The 10750-nt window shown below is 36.7% G+C and overlaps 1 long non-coding RNA gene across 1 annotated transcript; it reads right to left on the bottom strand.

Moving 5' to 3' along the window:
- Nucleotides 1-7269: 7269 nt before the first annotated feature.
- Nucleotides 7270-10268, bottom strand: LOC134753310 (uncharacterized). Its single transcript, XR_010128814.1, has 3 exons — nucleotides 10214-10268; nucleotides 8959-9022; nucleotides 7270-7344 (listed from the first exon to the last, which is right to left on the bottom strand). It is a non-coding gene; the product is annotated as an uncharacterized LOC134753310 (long non-coding RNA).
- Between the last annotated feature and the right edge of the window lie 482 nt (nucleotides 10269-10750).

Raw genomic sequence — 10750 nt, 5'->3', positions numbered from 1 at the left:
AAAATAATGAAATTTTATCGCATTAGACCCGTTTATGACATTAATTAAATATATTGTACTTCATCATCATCATCATCATATCAGCCAGAGGACGTCCACTGCTCGACATAGGCCTCCCCCAAAGACTGCCACAATGACCGGTCTTGCGCCACCCGCATCCAGCGGACTCCTTTACCAGGTTTACCTTTAGTTGTACGTCATCATCATCATTCGCTTGCCCTTGTCCTATTCACTTGGGGTCGGCGCAGCATGTCTTTTTCTTCCATACCTCTCTGTCACTGTCACCCGTCATCTCATCATTCACTTGCGTTCGTTTCATATCATCTCTCACACAGTCCATCCACCTTTTCCTCGTTACCCACGTTTCCTCGTTTTCTTCGTTAGTTGTACTTATTCTGTGATAATTAGGGTTCCGTACCCAAAGGGTAAAGACGGGACCCTATTACTAAGACTCTGCTGTCCGTCTGTCCGTCAGTCTGTCTGTCACCAGGCTGTATCTCATGAACCGTGATAGCTAGACAGTTGAAATTTTCACAGATGATGTATTTCTGTTGCCGCTATAACAACAAATACTAAAAGTACGGAACCCTCGGTGCGAGAGTCCGACTCGCACTTGGCCGGTTTTTATTAAGATCGGATTGAACCTTTTGGTTGGGGTTGGGGCTTCACGCCCTTCCCGGTCCTTTCGCGCGCGCGATCTTGCTGGTCCTGACCCTCACCCTCACCCTCACCCTGACCCTTAGGTTCCTCTGATGAAGCTTCGTAACCTTCGGGCGGTCTGAAATAGAATAAATTAATATTTTTTTGTACTTTCTATAAGTACAAAGATATATATAACTCCGATAAGTACAAGGTGTTCACGAGGAAACCGAAAGATTTTAACCACGCTTTTCTGAGGTCAGAAGAAGGAAAAAATGAAATAAGTTTAGGTCAAATTCGCAAAAAATTTTTTTTTCGAATTTTTAAATGTATTTTTAATACAGTTGCTCAAAAAGTGCTACTTTTCGTGGCTGTTTAGCGTGCGGAAAGTTGGTTTTCGCGAACTAGTGCTTTTTACTTTTCCTTTTTTTTTAAATTTTTACTTGCAATTCAATGCAATGCAATTCCAATTTCATGACTACTTATTGATGAGCCTGTCAAAGAAGAGGCGTATTTTCTTACTGCAAGAATGTTTTAAGTTTTCAAAGGCAACATCGATATTGTTTTTATAAATATACGATACACAAATAATCGTAAATAACGATATTTAGGTAATAATAGTACAATGTTTTAATATTTACAATTGTTTCTGTCTTATAGAACATGCATTTGAAAAAAAAACTTTCATTGAAGTGGGTTCAATAATAATAACAAAATCTATTCTAGTCGAATAAAAGCTAGAAAAACACCTCTTCATAATGTCAATGTCAATGATGTCAGTGTCACAGAATTAATAATATAAAAGTTTCGAATTCCATTCCTTTACTTGTTGCTTGTCTTATTTTTTCGCAACTGTATTAAAAAACGTCGTTCGTTACACGTGCAGATATGTCTCCTACGGATATGTCTCGCCTACGGCTCGTGGCAAGATATCTCGGTACTCGTGAAGTAATGACATACTTTCCGCACTAGCATCGAAATGTACTATTTTTTTCGAATTTACATAAAAAGTAAATGTTATTGGTAAACTTGTCACTTAAAATGGACTTAGGACTATTTTTTTTAGTAAAACCTAGTTTTTACAAAGTGTTACTTGTCAGTTTTTGACATCTATCATATTTAGTATTTGTAATAAGCATATTTAGACTACGTCCCATAGTGGCAACATCGCCATCAAAATGCGTTTTGCACTATTTAACAATAAAAACTTGTTTTTTTTAAATTGGTATTAACTCTGAAACTAGGCGAATCACAGAAAAGTTTATAGGGCATTTTAGTCTTTAAATATAATAATAAAAATAAATAATAAATATTATACGACATTCTTACACAGATTGACTAAGTCCCACGGAAATAGGATCAGGAATTACGCTGTTAAAATTATTCGGTTTCCGAATGTTATATTGATTTTATATATCGTACCAATAAACTCGTCGGGTCGTAGGCTCGTATGAACTTACATGGCAAACATGTTTGTCGGGTCGTAGGCTCGTATGAACTTACATGGCAAACTTGTTTGTCGGTTCGTAGACTCGTATGAACTTACATGGCAAAACTTGTTTGTCGGGTCGTAGGCTCGTATGACCTTACATGTCAAACTTGTTTGTCGGGTCTTAGGCTCGTATGAACTTACATGGCAAACTTGTTTGTCGGGTCGTAGGCTCGTATGAACTTACATGGCAAACTTGTCTGTCGGTTCGTAGACTCGTATGAACTTACATGTCAAACTTGTTTGTCGGGTCGTAGGCTCGTATGAACTTACATGGCAAACTTATTTGTCGGGTCGTAGGCTCGTATGAACTTGCATGGCAAAACTTGTTTGTCGGGTCGTAGGCTCGTATGACCTTACATGTCAAACTTGTTTGTCGGGTCGTAGGCTCGTATGACCTTACATGTCAAACTTGTTTGTCGGGTCGTAGGCTCGTATGAACTTAAATGTCAAACTTGTTTGTCGGGTCGTAGGGTCGTATTAACTTACATGGCCAACTTGTTTGTCGGGTCTTAGGCTCGTATGAACTTACATGGCATGGCAAACTTGTTTGTCGGGTCGTAGGCTCTTATGAACTTACATGGCAAACTTGTTTGTCGGGTCGTAGGCTCGTATGAACTTACATGGCAAACTTATTTGTCGGGTCGTAGGCTCGTATGAACTTACATGTCAAACTTGTTTGTCGGGTCGTAGGGCTTAACCGAGTATTTCTTCTTAAGCTCGTTGAGCATGTTGCACAGATGCTCAATTTGCCGGCTGTCCTGCTCTATAGAGTACTGGAAGTGCGTCAGATGCATTCGTGTAATGTGGTCCTGCGATTTATTCTTATCCTTATCCTTATCCTTATTTTTCTTATCATTCCTTTTATTATCAGTGTTTTTCTTGTTATTCCTGGGTGCGTAATATCATAATGAATACGAACTTTTGGTATAATTTCAGATTACAAACGTTCAAAAAAGTATACTCGTGTTGTATATAATCTAATTTTTTTCTTATCATTCCTTTTATTATCATTTTTTTTCTTGTTATCTCTGGGTTCGTAATATTATAATGAATACGAACTTTTGGTATAATTTCAGATTACAAACGTTCAAAAAAGTATACTCGTGTTGTATATAATCTAAATCTATATTGCCAATTAGTATTACAAAAAATACAATATACATATCGCCGTTTGGTATAATAGGCATATGAACTATAATTCCATTTATAATAGGTACTAGAAAAGTATTTTTCTCAAAAATGGACGGCAAAGTCGACGTTGCCGGTTAAAAAGTAGGTCGCGAAGTGCGTAGTTTATGGTCAGTCAAAAAATTAAAAAGTTAAAAACATTGCAGTCTCGATTTCGGGACTGCAATGTTGCATACAAATTCCATTATTTGTCGAGTTCCAAATTTTTTAAAAGTTGAAGTGGCCATATCAAATGAAGGCATAGGTCCATTAAACAGCCAAACAGATGATCAGTACTTATTATTATAATGTTGGTACCGCGACTATTTAGGTGTCTCAAATAGGTTGGCGTATTTTCAGCAGAAAAATACACTTCCATTTTTAATTTAAAAAATAAAACGGCGGCAAAGCAAATCTGTTTAGTTTTTTCTGTGAAAATATATACATAAGAACGTTGCTTCTGTAAAATATTTTTATTATATTTGCATTTATTGCGCCATTTTTGAGAAAAGCACTATATATGACTCGGCTGAAAGGCTACTTGCTGGCTTCGGATTCAATTAAACGGACTCCCAAGGTCGTCCGTTTAAAACGAATCCTAAGCCAGCAAGTAGCTACTTCCGAGCCTCGACAATAATGTACTATTAGGTTAGGCTTGCTTGATTAGAGGTCGTTTTATATCTACAGACAGACATTATATATGTAGACATAAATATATAAATTGATCTTAATTGATGTACGCTTTAATGTTGGTTGACACCTGATGGCAGCGAAGCTACAAGCTGACTATTGGCTAAACCTATGGAGTCTATAGAGCAATCGTTACTTTTTACCCTCTGTTACGTTTGTCCCCGCTCTCCCCTACTATTAGTTTATATACGTTCTATAAGTATAACTTACGTGTCCTTAGGCGGGGAGGACACTTAGAAATGTAGTTAACGTTATCAAAGATGGCGGCGATTTATATTAATTCGATCCGTTGTATCCAGACAACCTACTTTTGCGTAAAGTTGACTTCCGATTATTCAGATGTCAGTATAAAATTGATACAATTTTAAGGTATGAATACAACATTAAGAAGGTTGCATATACCTCGTATGTGAAGACTTTCTTTATTAATAATATTTTTACGTAGCAACTGTTGTTTTAATAACAAAACTTCCGTGAGACACAGACATATTAAATATATTAATAACGGGTCACTCACGTATTTTAAGTCGAAAAACGCTCGACATGTTTCACTCCGTACCGAGGAGTGTCATCAGGAGCTTGCGTTGACGGTGACGGACCGCAGCTGACTGACGCGATGACTCGGCACGGAGCGTTTTTCGACTTAAAATACGTGAGTGACCCGTTATTAATATATTAATACAACTGTTGTACTGTTGTTTACTGTCAGAAAATAATCAAATCAAAAATAAATATCGTAAACAGACACGAACTCATTTTCTCTATTAATTTTAAACTGCAGACCTGGGCAGAGTAAAAATGAAGTAAGCATTATTAAACACAAGTAAAATTCTAATAGGGAAATTAGACTCCCAAGGTCTATTACTTACGTGTTCTTCCTAATATACTTACTTTTTTTGGTTCTTAGCCACTGAAATATTGATACGAGTCATTGAAATAAAATTTAAAACAAAAAACTGGCCACGTGCGAGTCAGTCGCGCCCCAAGGAATCAGTAGGTATCACACTTTTTTAACAAAGTAAAATATGAAATAAAACTATGAAAACGGATTATATCGCGTATATTGAATTTGTAATACATCCCGACGTTTCGAACCCTTTACAGCGTTCGTGGTCAACGAGTGAGTGAGGAAAAACTACAAAGTGCAAAAATACCCACATACAAAAAATAATGAACCATCATAAACTATAAACTTTAAGGCTGGTTGTACATGCAAAATCGGTTCATGAGGCATAAGGCCGGCTCATTGGCGTATCTTATACCTTATACCTTTAAACCTAGTATAAGTACCTAGTATAAGTTTAAAATGTATTATACTTTTTTGACAAAAAAAAACGAACAATTCTTTTATACACCGTGACCTGACCCACCGTGATACAGTTCACACTAGTACGGGGGTCAGATGACACTTACTTGCTTGTTGGTTTTGTACCATAATAAGTAAAAAAACAATGTAAGTACTGTTAGAAGTATTAGAACAAATTAAATTATTTACAGAAAATACTTTAATTTGTTTTTATTTTAAGTAGAAACACTACTATATAATGACACTACACTATATAATCACACTACTATATAATGACACTACTCTATATAATCACACTACTATATAGAAACACTACTATAAAATGGTGCACTGAGGCCTTGGTCATTTTTTCTTAGTATATGACATTTATTTCAGTTTACAATGTAAGTAGTTTAGCACCTTTATATACACAATAAAATATCTTTATCTTTATACCTATCTATCTATATATATTTCGGGGATGTCGGAAGCGGCTCTAAAGATTTTGACGAAATTTGCTATACTGTAGGGGTTTTCAGGGGCGAAAAATCGACCTAGCTAGGTCTTATGGCTGGGAAAACGCGCATTTTTGAGTTTTTATATGTTTCAGCATTCGAGCAAAGCTCGGTCTCCCAGATCCGAGCAGTCTCCTAGTTATTATTTACTTCAAGTGACATAAAAATCGAAACTGTGAGGTTTAGCAATAAACTGTGAGGTTTAGCAATAAACTGTGAGGTTTAGCAATAAACTGTGAGGTTTAGCAATAAACTGTGAGGTTTAGCAATAAACTGTGAGGCTTAGCAATAAACTGTGAGGTTTAGCAATAAACGTGCAGAAATAAATACCGTGAACATTTCATGAGAACATTGCAATTATTGGAAATTCTCTTTGGAACATTGCTAATTCCTTTGTCCCCGCCGGGCACACATGGGAATAGGTGTTTTCGGGTCTCTATTGTTTCCCATATAGTTTTGTCATAATTTTTTTTTGGGTTTTTGTGTTTATTGAATTAATTACAATATTTTTTTGTTTGTCTACATTTTCGATAGTCATAATTTGGTTTTTCGCGTAACTTTTCAGGATTGCCATAAAACAAACCTAACTTAACCTAACCTATCTATAGCTATAAGATAACCTGAGGAAAATCCTGAAAAGTTAACGGTTTCAGAATTATGACTAATGATAATATGACAATCATTACATTATGACTTTCAATAATTATGTCAAACAAAGAGACCCCGTGTTTTCATAATATATACACGGTGTTACTTGAGTCACTGAAAACCTGAGACACCCCAACAATTTTTATTTATTTTGAACTCATCTTGAGTATTTATTCTTTAATCCGATAAATATTAAAAAATATATATTAGTTGTTTAGTTTTCTAAACAATTCTATTCGACTGGTAATTCTACACAAGATACTGCGTCGTTTTAGTGACCGTCAAACAATTGCTAGTTACCATCGTAAACACTGTTAACTGACCATTTGCATACCTTACTGCAACGAGATAAGGTTTACCAATGGCCAGTTAAGGGTGTTGCTCATTGACAAATAACGTGTCAAATGCTAGTTATTGATATCGTTCCATTACAAACTTGTAGACTTTGCATGTAAAAATAATAAATAAAAAAATTACCCCCCATTAAAATATAGCGCAATCGATTCTCCTATCGATTCTGAACAAACTGTTTTTAGGTTTGTAGTGGGTCATGAAACACCGTGTATATATATATATATATATACTCTTTATTAATATATATATATATATACTATTTATTCTATATTAAAATCTTACATTAAATCAGACAGAAAAGTGCCGTGAAACCCTATCAGGTTTGTATCGACACTGCATTCGTGGATACATTTTACATTCCCATTAATAAATCATTCCCATTTGTCCCCGCCGTCCGTCATGTATTGCAGCGGTCAAGTGGGTCGGGAACAAATGGGAATACATCCTAATTGCAGATGACTTGTACATAGCTACTTACATTTTGAATTGCAGTACTCATACAGCTCCAGCATGTTTTGATACTTTGTCATTATGACGTGAGTGATGTAGCCCACCTGTAAAAAGATTTACAAAAATTTACTCAAATCCTACCCATATATTTGATTAAATGAAAAAAAAAACTCATGTAGGTAGTTCTTCTTCTTCTTTGTATTAGGGGCTATATAAGGCTCCAAAGCCTATGTATCACTGCGACCATCCCTGATCTATTGTGATCGCTGCCTACTACAACTCTCGATCCAAACCTGCAACTTCAAACAGCTGCAGGATCTTTTTGATCTCTAGACTTTAACTCCTCCGGGCGCAATGTATGTCTGCCCAGGATTAAGTCACGAGTACGCATTAAGGTCCCTCCAGACTATGTGCGTGAATCGCGGCGCGACTTCGCGGAGAGAACATGTCGCGACGTTGACGTATGACTCCACACACGCAAACTTCACGGCGATTTCGCAGTTTGGTTCTCGCCAAGATGGCGGAAAAGCATCAGCTGATCGAGCTTAACTGCTAGTTATCTATGGCATCATACGTGATTTAGCTATTTTTCCATTTTGTTTTGTTGTAGAACCGTAAAATATAGCCGCTTTATATAATATAATTATTATTTATCTTGCCACATAGGAGTCAAAATAGTGTGTAATGATGTGGAGTCTTGCCAGTTCACGCTTCGCGCTTCCTTTGACGCGGGCTAATAAACCGACAAAAAACGGGGAACTAGGCGCGAAGGAGTGAACAATCTGCGAAATCGACGCCACCCTTGCGTTCGGGGCTTCGCGCCGTGATTCGCGCATGAGTGTGGAGGGCCCTTTAGACAAGGGCACTCTGTGAGGATGTGCAGGAGCGTCTCCTCTGCCTCCATACAGTCTGGTAGGTAGTTAGGTACCGCTGTATTCACTGCACTGAAGAGTCCATACTTGTCACGTCCCTCAGCCATGAGGTTACGACAAGGAAGAATAGAAGACCGCTGTATTCAGAGTGAAATTTTAACCACCAGCCATACTCTGCGTCAAAGAGGATATAGGCATAGATATAAATAACTTACGTAATTATATCTATCTTACGGAGTTATATTTATCTTTGATATAGGTAATACGATAAAGCGGTATTGTAGCCACAGTAAATTCACTGCCATCTATCGACGCACGATTAGAACGAAAAATGAAGGTGTATAAAAATACCATAAAATATATTTATTTATGGATAAATGTTTTATTTTATTTGCATTAATTATTTTTATATGATTTTGACCCATATTCTTTCACTGATATGCTTTAAAATTGTTAAATAACAAACGAAACCGTCAACGCCATCTATTCGAGAGTAGGCCAAAGGTAGTGGCGCCATCTGTTCGAGAATCAAATTTTCTTAATTTTCGAGCGACGTTTTTTCCTTAGAATATATCTATCTATCTTTGGTTCAAATATAACATTGCCAGACATTTATATTTTGAGATTAGTGTATAAAAAAATGTATAGTCCATGCCTGCGGTTTTAAATATAGGACCGTCAATAAATGAGACATGAGGACTTTTCCCATACTTTGGCATTCCTTTTTTCCAACTGAAAAGTTTTGCTGGCTTGTGATTCTGACCTCCACCGACAAACAGCTGCCAGTCGCCTGAATCCATTAGGAAGGACCATTTTTCGCAGTTATCTCTCTATAAACGATCTTACCTCAAACGGCAAATGATTTGTATATATGTCTCGCAACTGATAATATTTGCGAATACTTAGACGACTGAAAAAAAAAAAAACAATTTATTTTATTTATATTATCCTTACTATAATAATATTATTAATGCGAGAGTGTGTTTGTCTGTCTGTGTGTTACCTATTCACACTTAAACCGCTGAACTGATTTATTTATTTTAAACTTTATTGCAATTAAAAAGTGTACAACAGGCGGACTTAATTGAAATTTGGCATAGAGATAGTTTGAGTCCCGGGGAAGGACATAGGATAGTTTTTAATGTCTGAAATCATCCCTAAAGAAAGTAAAAGGGGGGGTGAAATTCAGAGATTTAATGAATTGCCTGCTAATTGATATCAAGCAATTAAGCTTATGCTCAAATTGAATTATTGCTATTACACCTTATCCAGGCGCTAAACTTACTCTAGCTGCTGTTACTGATTCCACGCAGACAAGTTGCGGGTAAAAGCTAGTTTTAAATAAATAAATATCTTAGAATAAATTTAAAAGTGGAAAAATTGTTGCCTTAAGTGAGACCGGTCTCTGGATCTATACTCCAGCGCTCTGCCATCTGAAGTGTAATGCTCTTACGGTAGATGTCACTGGGGTCCTCTAGGTGAATGGTATGATTCGCTGGCTACGGATGAGGTCTTGGTGGCTCAGATGGCAGCGCGCTGGAGTACTCGATCCAGAGTCCGTGAGTTCAAGTCTCCAAGGCAGTAATTTTTCCACTTTTAAATTTATTCATAGCTTTAGACGTAGCATAGACGTTTCTGCTTGGTTAAAATGTATAAATATTTATTTAAACTTTATTGCACAATACATAAAGGTACAAAAGGCGGACTTAATGCCTTAAGGCATTCTCTACCAGTCAACCAATGGGTTAAACCAGAAAGATTAAGTAGGTGCAGTGACTTTTAAAGTAAATGAATTTGTAACCAAGACTTAAAGAATATAAACTATATATAAACGTACACATATACTTAATACAAATAAACATACATACATAGACACTATACATATTTATATACCTAGTGTGAATCATTAAGTTGACGAAGAAGAAAGTTGTCAAGGAAATACTTGCGCAACATGCGCTTGAATGTGAATTTGGTTTGCGCTTGTCTGATAGAGTGGGAGATCGTTTCAAGTCTGATAGCCTGGACAGTGAAAGAATTGGACATGAAACCCGTTCGATTTTGGGGGACAATAAGATAAATATAAAAAGGTAAAATATCTTACCCACGTCGCCAGATGTATGAGAGGCAGAAACATAAATTATAGATCAGCCTTTGCATTAAATCATGCCCGCTGTCCCAACCTACATACGGGGCATGCAGTACTGCGAGTACGCCAAAATTCTCATTCTCATACTTAGATTGCCTGGCAATGTCGTCCAATATCGACAGGTCGAAATGTTCGTAGCCTGAAATTATATACTGAAATATTAGGGCTGAAATTATATATTTGGGCATATTAAATTATTATTATGTCACCCGTTGACCACGAACGCTGTAAAGAGTTCGAAACGTCGGGATGTATTATAAATTCAATCTACGCGATATAATCCGTTTTCATAGTTTTATTTCATGAGTAACTATCGCGGTAACCGAAGACAATATTACATATTCTCCCACTGTCACTGCGGATGAGGTGGCGGTAGGGAAGAAGCAGGGCAAACGAAAGAATAAGTCAGCAAAGCAGACTGCAAAAAGCCCAGGCAGCACCCCAGAGACAAAAAGTCTCAACCAAAACCACAATTCGACAGGAGCAGGAAAA

This window comes from Cydia strobilella, chromosome 26 (assembly GCF_947568885.1).
Source record: "Cydia strobilella chromosome 26, ilCydStro3.1, whole genome shotgun sequence".
NCBI lineage: Eukaryota > Metazoa > Arthropoda > Insecta > Lepidoptera > Tortricidae > Cydia > Cydia strobilella.
Note: the sequence above shows the minus strand (reverse complement) of the source record. Positions and strands in the feature narration are given on the sequence as shown.